We start from the raw sequence: 12945 nt of genomic DNA on the forward strand, positions 1-12945 counted from the left end.
AAACATTGCCAAATGGCACTTGTTTCAAACAAATAAAGAGTTATTTGCATCAGAGAAACCATCTGAAGCAACTGACTCCTCAGTTCCACAACTGTTGGAAGATCTCACCTGCTCTCCCCAGTTTGACCTGCACCGCACTGTGAAGTATATTTACTCTAAGAAGAAAATTCCATCTACTCCTTTAAAAGAAGTAGCCCAACCAACGTCATCACCTGTGTTTCCATCAAGTTTATTTCCTGTGGAGAGCAGCTGTATGGTGTGTGATGGCAATTAAGCACTTGAAGCACCAGTATTAACGACAAGAAATTCCAAAATTGTCACCATGACTGGTGTCATTAATGGTCATTTCACAAATTAGAATATAATTATTTGAGAATTACAGACACGTGCTTGCCTTCTTAATTGATTACAGCTGTTCTTTAATATTTGCCCTTTTGTAGCGGTTTCAATTTATACTCAAAGATGCCCAGGATGCCATATGATCTACAAAATGGTATGATGGACTCCACAATTTTAATGACTACGTTCTTCTGAGTCTTGAACTCTGTCTATATCTTAGACATAGTTTACAGGTTTGTTTGTATTATTGTGCAAAATGACACATTCAAAAATGAAAATGTTTCAGTAAGCCAAAAAAACTAAGCACCCTCCATTCCACTTTATCTGTTCCAGAGTCACATTTCCATCTCCAGAGCCATTGATACTTTGGAGAGCCTTCGGGGAGTGAAATACCCGAATCGAGACACTGTACTCCATGCTTACTGTCATTTTGAGGCCTTGACAGACATTGATTACACTTATTCTTGTGTTAACTGTGGTCACCACCCCCCCTGCGGTAATCATGGATTTCTATAAGAAAGGTGTTTTCAGCATGGCAGGTAAGAGTGAATATTTATTTGGGGGTTCAGTGCCGACAGCGGACACACCCCCAGCATTTAAAAGCAGATTCCAGGATCTTATTCAACATTGTCTTCTCTTTAATATTTGGGTGAACTAACCCTTTAAGGCAAGTGATTCCACTCTGCGACCATCTATTAAAAAACCTCTTGGGCATGCAACTGCAACTCCTGTCTCTTTGAATAAGGAAACTTTATTGAATAAGGAAATTGTCCATAACTGTTCGCAAAGCTTACAATAAAATTTTATATTTGAAATCGGAAAACAACTGTGTTTCTTTTGACAATGTTGTTTCTTTTGTTCATAGCGTTAAAAAAAGCTTACTTTTTATGCACAGTCCTAATCATTTCCCCTCAGGCCGAACAAAAAATCCATTTGTTGTGGAGCCAAGTTATGAAAAGTGGGCTCCATGGATTGGAAAAAATACAAGGATTGGTAACACAGTACTCAACATGGAGTATGAGAAAGTTGTCTCCTCAAAAGTGGTGGTGCGTCATGTTAATGGAGAACTTCAGACTGGAACAGTAAATTCTTTTTTGGATTTGAATATTTAAAGCTTTCATGTGAAAGTAATTATGTAACAATATTCAATCACTATTTTTCAGACATGGAAAATTGTTTGCCCACTATGCTGAGGAGTCCAAAGCCTTCCTGAGAGGTGAGCAGCAGCCTGTATTTAGGTTGCGAAAAAGGAGGTTTGAAGAAATCTCTCAGGTAAAAGTTAATATTTGTGAATCATAAGGTTAAAAATGGCATGTTATCATGACAAACCAGGTAAACCTGTGCCGTATTTTTTCCAATAACAGGAAGAGCCTTTCCACGTACAGGTAACATGTATATGTTATCTTTTAGCAGCCCTTCAGGAAAATTGCCAGTTACCTTAAAGGTGCCATCTGTCATATCTGGCAAAAAAATCAAGTCATACTCCACATTCCATACCAGATGGGGGCAGTATGCCTCAATAAAGTGAATTGGTCTACTCTAGAGTAACAAACGAGAAACAGCATAGTCTCTATGCTTCGCCTCTACCTTCACAACAACACTAGAGCATAGCCGAAGCCTTTAAGACAGCGGTTCTCAATTGCAGTCCTCGCGCCCCACTGCTCTGCACATTGTGAACGTTTCTCTTAGCGCTTCAGACATTTGTTCTATTCGAACATAAGTGCCCTGCGAAGTGGTCATCACAGGATATTCAGCCATGATTCCAGTTCGAAGTGAACGTAGCTATATGTTCCAATCAAAGTGCATTGAAGTGTGCAAGACGTGAATTTAAATTGTATTGATTTACAGAGGTATATGATGTCACAGTTGTCCATGTTTAAAGACGCTGCACAGCACAAATCAGTGAATGTATGTTTCGATGTGAGGTAAACTTCAACAGATTTCCCCTGCTCAGAGAGTAGGGAGCAATGAACAATTAGAACACAGTTCATGCACGGAGTTCATTTCTAACGAGCTGATTATCTGAATCAGGTGTGTTAACAAAGAGAAACGTGCAAAATATGCAGAGCAGTGGGGCGCGAGGACTGGAATTGAGAACCGCTGCTATAAGAGGACGTTTTGCCTCCAGAGGAACGTTGGGTGATGTCAAGTGATTTTGAAACATGACATCTTCAAGCTACTCCCCTTCACCTTTACCAGTGAATATGTTCATATTTGTTTTGTTCATATTACATTGAGTTGTAAATACACATTATTGGAATTAAATTAATTTGACAGACAGCATTCTGTCAACATCATTGGTCAACATCAGACAGCTGATGTTGACCAAGCTAGCGCCAACCAACGTAACCAGAGCTGCCAACTCTCAAGCATTCACCGTGAGACACACGCAATTGACTCTTTTCACACGCTTTCACGCCACACATTCTCACGTACAGAAAAACCACGAAGCAAAGAGGACACGGAGACCAACAGACTAGACAGAGCAGGTTACTTATGATATAAAAAAATGGGTAAGTTATAGCTAGCTAATTATCAAATGCAGCTACGGTTAGCCATCGCTAACATTAGCACGTTTATCGAACAGCCTTCGATACATTTCTATGTTATAACTTCCCGAAAAAAAATACACAAACATATAAAACAAACTTCTAGCGAAATACTAACAGCATCTAACTTACCAATCCAAAAGAAATGTTGCAAGTTCGGTGTCGAACCTCATTTCTTTCAGGTCCATCAGTTGTCTCCAGCGATTGAAAGCAGTGCCGATGTTTACTCTGGTTCGGCTCCTTTTCTTATCAGATTTGATTTGTGTTTCCGAGCGTGGTTGTTTCCCTGTAGCGGGTGGTGGTCTCTTGCCAAGGGCTTCAACCATTCTTCCGCTTGATTGACATCAGGTTAGATTACGCCCACAAGCCGTGCGAGTTATTCGTGTATTGCAGGTTGGCTGGTGGTTATGTTGCCCGCATACCGCCTCCCATGGCCGAAACTGGTATTACGACACCTGTCGGGCCGGGCTAGTAATGCTACTGCTAATTAAGGTTGATATCTCTGCAGCACTATAACTTTACATTTTTTTTATGACATCATCGCCCTTATTTCTTCTCATACTTTTGATGCGTGTAGGTAATTTTTTTAAATATTTTTAGCTCAATTTTTGCACATGGCACCTTTAAAAAGGTAGTACTAAAGGTAATGGCTCAAACTCAGAATTTGTGTTTTTCAGGTAGATGAAACCGATCTTTTCACCCCTGAGTTTGCATTGAAGAAGCAGGTGGTTCAGTTAGAGGGGTTACAGCCATTATTGTTCAGCATATTTTTATTTATCCTCTTTTGCAATGCCGTTTCTTAGGTGCATGTCATGTAGGATCTTAAAACTGCCAGTCTGTGGTGCAAAGAGAACTCTAGGGATCTTTTCGGATAAGTTCAGCTTCCTGGTATACTGTGCATGGAGGATGAAGAAGCTGCTGAGGCCTTGGAACTGTTGTTCTGTGCCGAGTTCAGCAAGGATGATCTTGTAGAGCCACTGACATTTGTTTTTGAATTTATGCAAGACATGCATACATTTTTAGAGAATGTGGTGGACAAAATGCATCTGCAAATTTTTTGTCGAACACAAAATTTAAAGACAGTTTTATATTTTAATAGTCAGTAACATTTCATTTATTTTATATATTAAAATTATTCAACTACAGTAAATGTGAAAAACCCACACGCAACACCATGTTTTTATGTTTTATTATTTACTAAAGTCAACAATCACCAACTGCTGTGTGTCTAATTATTTTTTGGTCTGTCAGTTTTGGAAAGAATATTATCATTGACTGTGACTAGCAGACTTACTTGTTAATTGATGATTTAATAATTCATTATTAAATGTTATATACATAAATCTTTTTATCATTTTACAATGAAGGAATATAAACAGGTGCTTGTTAATCAATGGTTTAATAATTCAATATAAAGTTTTACAATGACATAAAATTTGTCATTCTTGCAATTAAGAAATATAAATAGGCTTTTTTTTCTTTTTCAGTTTAATTACTATGTAATTGTCTGGTTACACTTTATTTCGATAGTCCACTTTAGACATTCTACTGACTATAATTAACTTTGTAACTACATGTCAACTACATATGAACTAAATCTCAGAAATTTGCAACTACATGTCTACTAACTCTCAGAGTAGACTGTCTGGGTAGGTTTAGGGTTAGTGTTAGGGGTAGGTTTAGGCTTAGTATAAGTTGACAATAAGTTGACAAAGAAAGTGTTAAAAGATATTAAGCAGACAGTCTACTAATATTCTACTAACTGCTAGTTGACATGTAGTTGCAAAGTTACTTACTGCTAGTAGAATGTCTAAAGAGGACTATCAAAATAAAGTGTTACCAATTGTCTTAATTCATTTCAGGTCGGAAGAAGTTTTTAATAATGTATTACCATTAATTAATAATGTATCTTGCCAATATGCGGACCATCTACATAGGTAACGTTACATATGCAAAGCAATCTGACATTATTATTGTAGTTGTTCAACAAAGTCTTAATTTTATATAAATCTGAGCCGTGACCTACCCACCAGTCTTAATGGTACTCTTAAAAAAGTAATCTCCACCTTTTTAAAATAGGATTTCACCTCGTGTAAAACTTTTTCATTTACATATGAATGCATGAGCCTGAGTGTGCATGTCCTCAAAGCGCATGTGTGCGGCTGACAGTGCATGTGTCTTAAGTGCGCATGTGCGGCTGAGAGTGCATCCTGTCTGCAGCCAGACTATTGGAGATTTCAGCCAAAACAACGTGTAAAGATAAACGTTCTCTCACAATTACGTCTGTTGTTGAGATTGAAAGTGACATGACATACAACCAAGTTTGGTGAACCATACTCAGAATTTGTGCTCTGCATTTAACCGATCCAAAGTGCACACACACAAACAGTGAACACACACCCAGAGCAGTGGGCAGCCATTAATGCTGCGGCACTCAGGGAGCAGTTGGGGGTTCAGTGCCTTGCTCAAGAGCACCTCAGTCGTGGTATTACCAGCCCGAGACTCGAACCCACAGCCCTAGGGTTAGGAGTCAAACTTTCTTACCACTAGGCCACGACTTCCCCATTTTTTTGTGCTTTACTTAAATAAGTCATACAGGTTTGGAACAACAGGAGGTTGAGTAAATGATATCAGAATTTACAAGAACATCCACAAAGCCACATGGGTTTCTCCAGATCACACAACAAAAAACTAAGATCGACCACATCTGCATTAATAAATAAATTCAGACGGTCTATTCAAGATGTGAGACTGAAGAACAGAAGAGCGAAATTTGCTTCGGACCACCAGCTTGTGGTAGCCAAACTAAAACTTAAGCTAAAGGAGAACTGGATGGCAATACACATGGCGCAAAATAAGTACAACACCGCCTTCCTGAGAGATACTAGCAAGCGGCTAGTGTTCAGGATAACCCTCGATAACAAGTTTCAAGCCATACAGGACCTGCTGGAAGAGAAGGAGGGTACACTTGAAACCAAGTGGAAAGGGATTGAGGAAGCAGTAACATCGACATGCCAAGAAGTGCTTGATCTCTGTAGATACTCTGGCCAAGATTCAGGAGAGGAGGAACAAAAAGATGCCCGTTAACAACAGTCAAACAAAAGCAGAGAAAGCCAAGGCACAAGCACAGATGCAAATAAGCAAGTGAAGAAGAGCATCAGTTGATAAGCAGAAGTATATGGATGACCTGGCAACCACAGCAGAGCAAGCAGTAAGAAAGGGCGACATGACAGAACTCTATGATGTTACCATGAAGCCAGCAGGGAAGTACAGCAGACCTGAACGTCCAGTTAAGGTCAAGAGAGGGAAACCAATTATGGGGGATCAAGAACAGAGGGAAACCAATCATGGGGGATCAAGAACAGAGGAAAACACTTTGAAGAGCTATTGAATAAACCAGCACCACAAAACCCACCAGACATTGAATCGGCTGACAGATCTGCCTATAAATGACACCCCACCCAGAAGAGAGGAAATAAGGAAGGCCATCAAGCAACTAAGAAATGGAAAAGCAGCAGGACCAGACACCATCCCAGCAGAGGCATTGAAATCAGACATAGAAACAACAATAGGGATGCTCCACCCGCTCTTCAAGAAGGTCTGGGAGGAGGAACAAATACCAGCCAAATGAAAAGAGGAATATCTTATCAAATTCCAGAAGAAAGGAGACATCAGTAAATGTATGAATTACAGAATGATCATATAGTAAGGAAAAGATGGGATCCAAATGCAAATGAAAGAGTTTATTGAGAGAGTGATGACACAAGTATCTTCAAAAGGGAACACAAGTAGCTGCAGGTTGTACAGAGAAAAATAGTCTCTTTAAACTGAAACACAGGCAGATTGCAAAAAGTCAAAGGAAAGATCACAGGACGGTCTCAGAAGAGGGTCCTCTATTAATGGGTCAGTGGCTCTCTCGTGACTCTTGTGAGCGGCTGGAATGCAGCAGGTAATCAGGGAGACCGGCTAGTAGAACTAGACCTCTCGTTCCCACGTACTGAGCGGCCGCAATGCACTGAGCGCAGCTCAGGGAGATCGTCGACAGCGGGAGTGCTGGACACAGTAGAAGAGAGGTTAATAGGCAGTGATATGGTGTAGCTGACCTGAACCTGACTGTTGCAAGGACTGTGACAAGACAAGACAGATACAGCAGGGTTTGTAGATAGCCACCAGCATCATACTCTGACGAAATAATCCGGCAACTGGCAAGAAAACAGAGGACATTAAATAGCAAGCGGGTTAGAGGGGGGAACAGGTGGAACGGATCAGCGAGAAAGCTACAAATGAGAAACAGCTGAAGAGGGAAAGGGAAAGAGTGAGGTAATGACCAGCATAGGGAGGAAAAGGAAAGGAAAAGCCAGAAGGAAGAACCAGACTCATAACTTCCCCCCCACCTGGCGCTCCCGAGGCAGGGGTCTGGCGGTTCCGAAGGAAATCATCAATGAGAGAGCGATCCAGGACGTCCCGGGAGGGAACCCAGCTTCTCTCCCCAGGACCGTAACCCTCCCAATCTACTAGGAATTGATGGCCACGACCGCGACGACGCATATCAAGAATCTTGTGTACAGTGTAGACTGACGTGCCTACGGCCTGAATAGGAGGAACGGAAATACGAGAAGGAATGCGAACGACTGACTTTATGCAGGAAACATTAAAAACCGGGTGAAAGCGCTGGAACTTAGGAGGAAGCCTCAACTTTACCGTGACAGGATTAATGACCTTGGAAATCTGAAAAGGTCCGATAAAGCGGGGAGCTAATTTACGAGACGGTGCCTGGAGAGGCAAATTGATAGTGGAAAGCCACACCATTTGACCACACACGTACCTAGGACTCTTGACACGACGTTTATTAGCATTTCTTAGAACGCGAACCCTTGAACGACACAGAGATGCTCTCGCCCGTCTCCAAGTACATTTACAGCGTTTAATAAAAGCCTGAACGGAGGGAACGTTGGACTTTGTCTCTTGCGAGGAGAACAGGGGGGGTTGGTATCCCAGGCAACATTGAAACGGCCACAGACCGGTAGCGGAGGACGGGAGCGAATTGACCCACGAAGAGGGGTTCCGAAACGCCAGGCTGCACAAAAGTCGACCGATTATCTGGTTAGTGCGTTCCGCTTGCCCGTTGGTTTGAGGGTGAAAACCTGATGAGAGGCTAACAGACGCACCAATCAGACGACAGAATTCTTTCCAGAACTGAGACGCGAATTGGGGTCCCCTGTCAGAAACTACGTCAGAGGGAAGTCCGTGATTCTTGAAAACCTGTGATACCAGTACTTGAGCGGTCTCCTTGGCAGAGGGGAGTTTAGGAAGCGGTATAAAGTGAGCGGACTTGGAAAACCGGTCTACCACAGTGAGAATAACAGTATTACCAGCCGAGGGGGGGAGGCCGGTAATAAAGTCAAGGCCAATGTGGGACCAAGGACGCGACGGAATGGGAAGTGGTCTAAGGAGACCGGCAGGTGGAGAGTGACCAGACTTAGTCTGAGCGCAAACAGCGCAAAAGGCAACGAAGCAGCGTACATCGGGTTCTAAAGTGGGCCACCAAAATCGCAGACGGACCGTAGCTAGCGTGCCCCTAACGTCGGGATGGGCAGTCAATTTGGTAGAGTGAGCCCACTGAATGACAGCCGAGCGAGCGGAAACTGGGACAAATAGGAGGTTCTTAGGAACGTTACACGGAGCGATTGAATGGGACAGTGCGCGCTTAACGAGCCTCTCAATACCCCAGACAGCGGCACCAATCACTCGCCCCGGAGGAATTATCTCCAGGGGCGCGGGGATGGCGTCAGAGGAGTCAAATAGACGAGACAAGGTGTCTGGCTTGACGTTTTTAGAGCCAGGTCGATAGGAGATCGTAAAATCAAAACGAGCAAAAAACAATGACCAGCGTGCCTGACGCGCATTAAGTCTTTTGGCAGAACGAATGTATTCCAGATTTCTATGATCTGTACAGACTATAAACGGAACGGTAGAGCCCTCTAACCATTGTCTCCACTGGCCTAAAGCCAAACGGATGGCAAGGAGTTCACGATCCCCCACATCATAATTACGTTCCGCAGGCGAGAGGCGGTGAGAAAAAAACGCGCACGGATGAATTCTATTATCTGAGTCTGAACGCTGGGAGAGAACACCCCCAACGCCCATCTCAGATGCATCAACCTCGACAATGAACTGTTTGGATACATCAGGAGTCATGAGAATGGGCGTGGATGTAAATAAATGTTTTAAACGATCAAAAGCCCGCTGAGCAGACTCTGTCCACCTAAAACTTGACTTAACCGAAGTGAGAGCAGTGAGTGGCGCGGCTATTTGGCTGAAATTGCGTATAAAGCGCCGATAGAAATTGGCGAACCCAAGAAAACGCTGCAACGCGACTCGAGACTCAGGAATGGGCCACTCGGTAACGGCTTGTACCTTAACGGGATCCATGCTTATCCCCCCCGCCGAGATGAGTTAGGACCCGTTAGAGAATACAAACTACCTCGAGGGGGCGAAGTACTGGGTAACAGATCAATACTACAATCATAGGGACGGTGTGGAGGAAGAGAAGTGGCCCGGGACCGACTAAAGACCACCCCCAGATCATGATACTCCTCTGGAACCCCAGTCAAATCGGCTGGCTCCTCCTGAAAGACAGAGACAGGAGAGACAGAAGGGTTAGCGGATAACAGACAATTGACATGACAAGACAGGCTCCATGAAAGAATACTATTACTAGACCAATCGAAGTGGGGATTGTGTCTGGCTAACCAGGGGTGACCTAGAACTACCGGGGAGTATGGGGAGTGAAAAATTAGGAAGGAAAGGGTCTCATGATGGTTACCTGAAACGGTTAGAGCTAACGGGATAGACTGAAGATCGATACTGGGCAGAGGGCTACCATCTAAAGCAAAAAGGGGTGTGGTCTGTTTACGGCCCCTCAAAGGAATACCTTGTTTACGAGCCCAAGCTTCGCCGAGGAAATTCTCCTCAGCTCCAGAGTCTATTAAAGCCTGGCATGAAACGGTGGTACCAGCCCAGCTCAAGGTTATTGAAATGGTTGTGCAGGACGTGGACGAAGAGATCAAGGTCGCGCTCGCCAGTACCCCCTCTTCTACTGGCAAGCGTTGGCTTTTACGGGGCAGTTCGAAACAAAGTGGTTGGCCGCTCCGCAGTACTTGCAGAGTCGATGGACAAGGCGCCGTTCTCTCTCCCTTGCAGATATACGCAGACCGCCAAGCTGCATTTGCTCTGGAACAGGAATGGAGATGGGAGGCGAAGACGCTACAGCCGTAGAAAAGGAGGTGGAGTCAGCGCCTCTGACGCGGCGACGTTGATCAAACCTCTTCTCCACCCGGATAGCGAGATCAATGAGTGGGTCGAGACTCATAGGCAGCTCACGGGCTATGACGAGTAGCGGTAAGTTCCTCATCATGTCTTCCTAACATAGCTCCTTGCAGTTCGACAGCCGTGTGAATGGTTCTTTCCTTAGCTGGATCCATCAGTATGGCCGGATTATTCTGTAGTAAGGAAGAGATAGGATCCAAATGCAAATGAAAGAGTTTATTGAGAGAGCGATGACACAAGTTTCTTCAAAAGGGAACACAAGTAGCTGCAGGTTATGCAGAGAAAAATAGTCTCTTTAAACTGAAACACAGGCAGACTTCAAAAAGTCAAAATCACAGGACGGTCTCAGAAGAGGGTCCTCTATTAATGGGTCAGTGGCTCTCTCGTGACTCTTGTGAGCGGCTGGAATGCAGCAGGTAATCAGGGAGACCGGCTAGTGGAACTAGACCTCTCGTTCCGACGTACTGAGCGGCTGCAATGCACTGAGCACAGCTCAGGGAGATCGTCGACAGCGGGAGGGCTGAACACAGTAGAAGAGAGGTTAATAGGCAGTGATATGGTGTAGCTGACCTGAACCTGACTGTTGCCAGGACTGTGACAAGACAAGACGGATACAGCAGGGTTTGTAGATAGCCACCAGCATCATACTCTGACGAAATAATCCGGCAACTGGCAAGAAAACAGAGGACATTAAATAGCAAGCGGGTTAGAGGGGGGAACAGGTGGAACGGATCAACGAGAAAGCTACAAATGAGAAACAGCTGAAGAGGGAAAGGGAAAGAGTGAGGTAATGACCAGCAGAGGGAGGAAAAGGAAAGGAAAAGCCAGAAGGAAGAACCAGACTCATAACAGATCATGCTGTTATCAGTGCCAGGGAAAGCATTTAACAGGGTTTTACTCAACAGAATAAAAGACCTTGTTGATGCTCAACTTAGAGACCAACAAGCTGGCTTTCAAAAGTAACGATCTTGTATTGACCAGATTGCGACAGCGTGAATCATAGTTGAGCAGTCATTAGAGTGGAACTCACCCTTGTATGTTAACTTCCTGGACTACGAGAAAGCATTTGACAGCGTAGATAGAGAGACCTTGTAAAAATTGCTCTGGCACTATGGGATACCGGACAAAAGCATCACCATTATCAGGAACTCAACAAAATTGCAAAGTGGTACATGAAGGGCAGCTCACTGAGGCATTCGAAGTGAAGACCAGTGTCAGACAAGGTTGTCTACTCTATCCATTTCTCTTTCCTCTGGTGATACGAATAAGGGAAAGCACGGACAGAATTTCTAAAACTGCGGAACATCTGGAGATCCAAGGATCTGTCAGAAAAACCAAAGTCAGGGTCTCCAATACCAACGTCAAAGCAATTCTTTTGTAGGGAGGCAAAACCTGGAGATCTACAGCTGCCATCACCAAGAAAGTACTGGTTTTCATCAACAACTGCCTACGCAAGATCTTACATATCCATTGGCCAGAGACCATCAATAACAATGAACTATGACAGAAAACAAACCAGCTGCCAGCAGAGGACAAAATCAAGAAACAATGTCTCTTAATTACGTAAGCCAGCAAATAACATCACCAGGCAAGCCTTAACATGGAACCTGAAAGAAAGACATGACGCCGAGAACTTGAGGCAGATATAAAGACCATGAATATCACCTGGAACCAACTAGAGAAGAGAGCCCAGGACAGAGACACTTGGAGATGCCTTGTCAGAAGCCTATGCCCCAGAAGAGGTAGTAGGCATAAGCAGGGGTAAGCCAGAGTATAAATCTCCTGTGCCCCAGTGTAAATCTCAAGTTTAAGTTTTAACAGTTAACATTATTTGTTAGTGTATTCATTTACATTGATAATCACGCAAAATTAAAATAAAAGTAAAAATACACTGGTCTATACGCAACATAGTAACCTAATTCATGCTTGTAAAAGCGACTCAGTCTGCACTTTAACCGAAAAACACAAACTCATGCCATCCTTGTACTCAGAAATCCATGTCCATGCATCTGTGTTTCAACAACTGACATGCGAATGAGGTAGGCTATGAAAATATGATCAAACTAAAGTAAGTCTCTAAATAATATTGATTATCTTGTTTTGACTCAGTCATTATTGGCTCCTGTAGATGGACATCAGAATTGTTTTGTGCGAAGCAGGGAAAGGGCAGATAATGAGTTTGAGGGAGGTAAAACATGATAAACAAACTACTATACATTCAAAAAAAAGTGCGTATAAATTTTACGCCAAAAAAAGATGGGTAGGTTTAGGGTTGTTGGGTACGCGAAACCTGCGTATCATATGCACACCAACAAATTTCATGTCATATGCATGTGAAAACTTTTATATCATATGCACGCCAAAGTCCACTTTTGCATATCAATACAATGTTTTTTTATTATTTTTTGGAATACTATTTGAGGAAAAAGTCTCAGGAAAACCTGTCAAGTCTGTAGAATTGCATTGTTGCTGAGAAAAAAAACATTTATGAAATCATATGAATCATGTTATCATATAAATTGTATATTTAATTCACTAGCTCTAGTTTTGGGTATTACATTAAAAGTTGGCAGTAAAGTTTAGAATTTTAGAGTTTCAAAGTTTACAATTAGACTTTGGCACACAGGCTTACACTGGTAACTCCTCAGGGGACTTTTCTCCTCAATATAGGCTATATTTATCTCTTTCTCAATAATTAAAGTTTTAATATGAATGAATCTCTGAAGGG

At 43.0% G+C, this 12945-nt stretch overlaps 1 pseudogene; it reads left to right on the top strand.

Moving 5' to 3' along the window:
* Positions 1-3787: 3787 nt before the first annotated feature.
* LOC132126961 (uncharacterized) lies at positions 3788-11768 on the top strand (annotated as a pseudogene).
* The last annotated feature ends 1177 nt before the right edge of the window (positions 11769-12945 follow it).

This window comes from Carassius carassius, chromosome 45, assembly GCF_963082965.1.
Source record: "Carassius carassius chromosome 45, fCarCar2.1, whole genome shotgun sequence".
Lineage (NCBI taxonomy): Eukaryota > Metazoa > Chordata > Actinopteri > Cypriniformes > Cyprinidae > Carassius > Carassius carassius.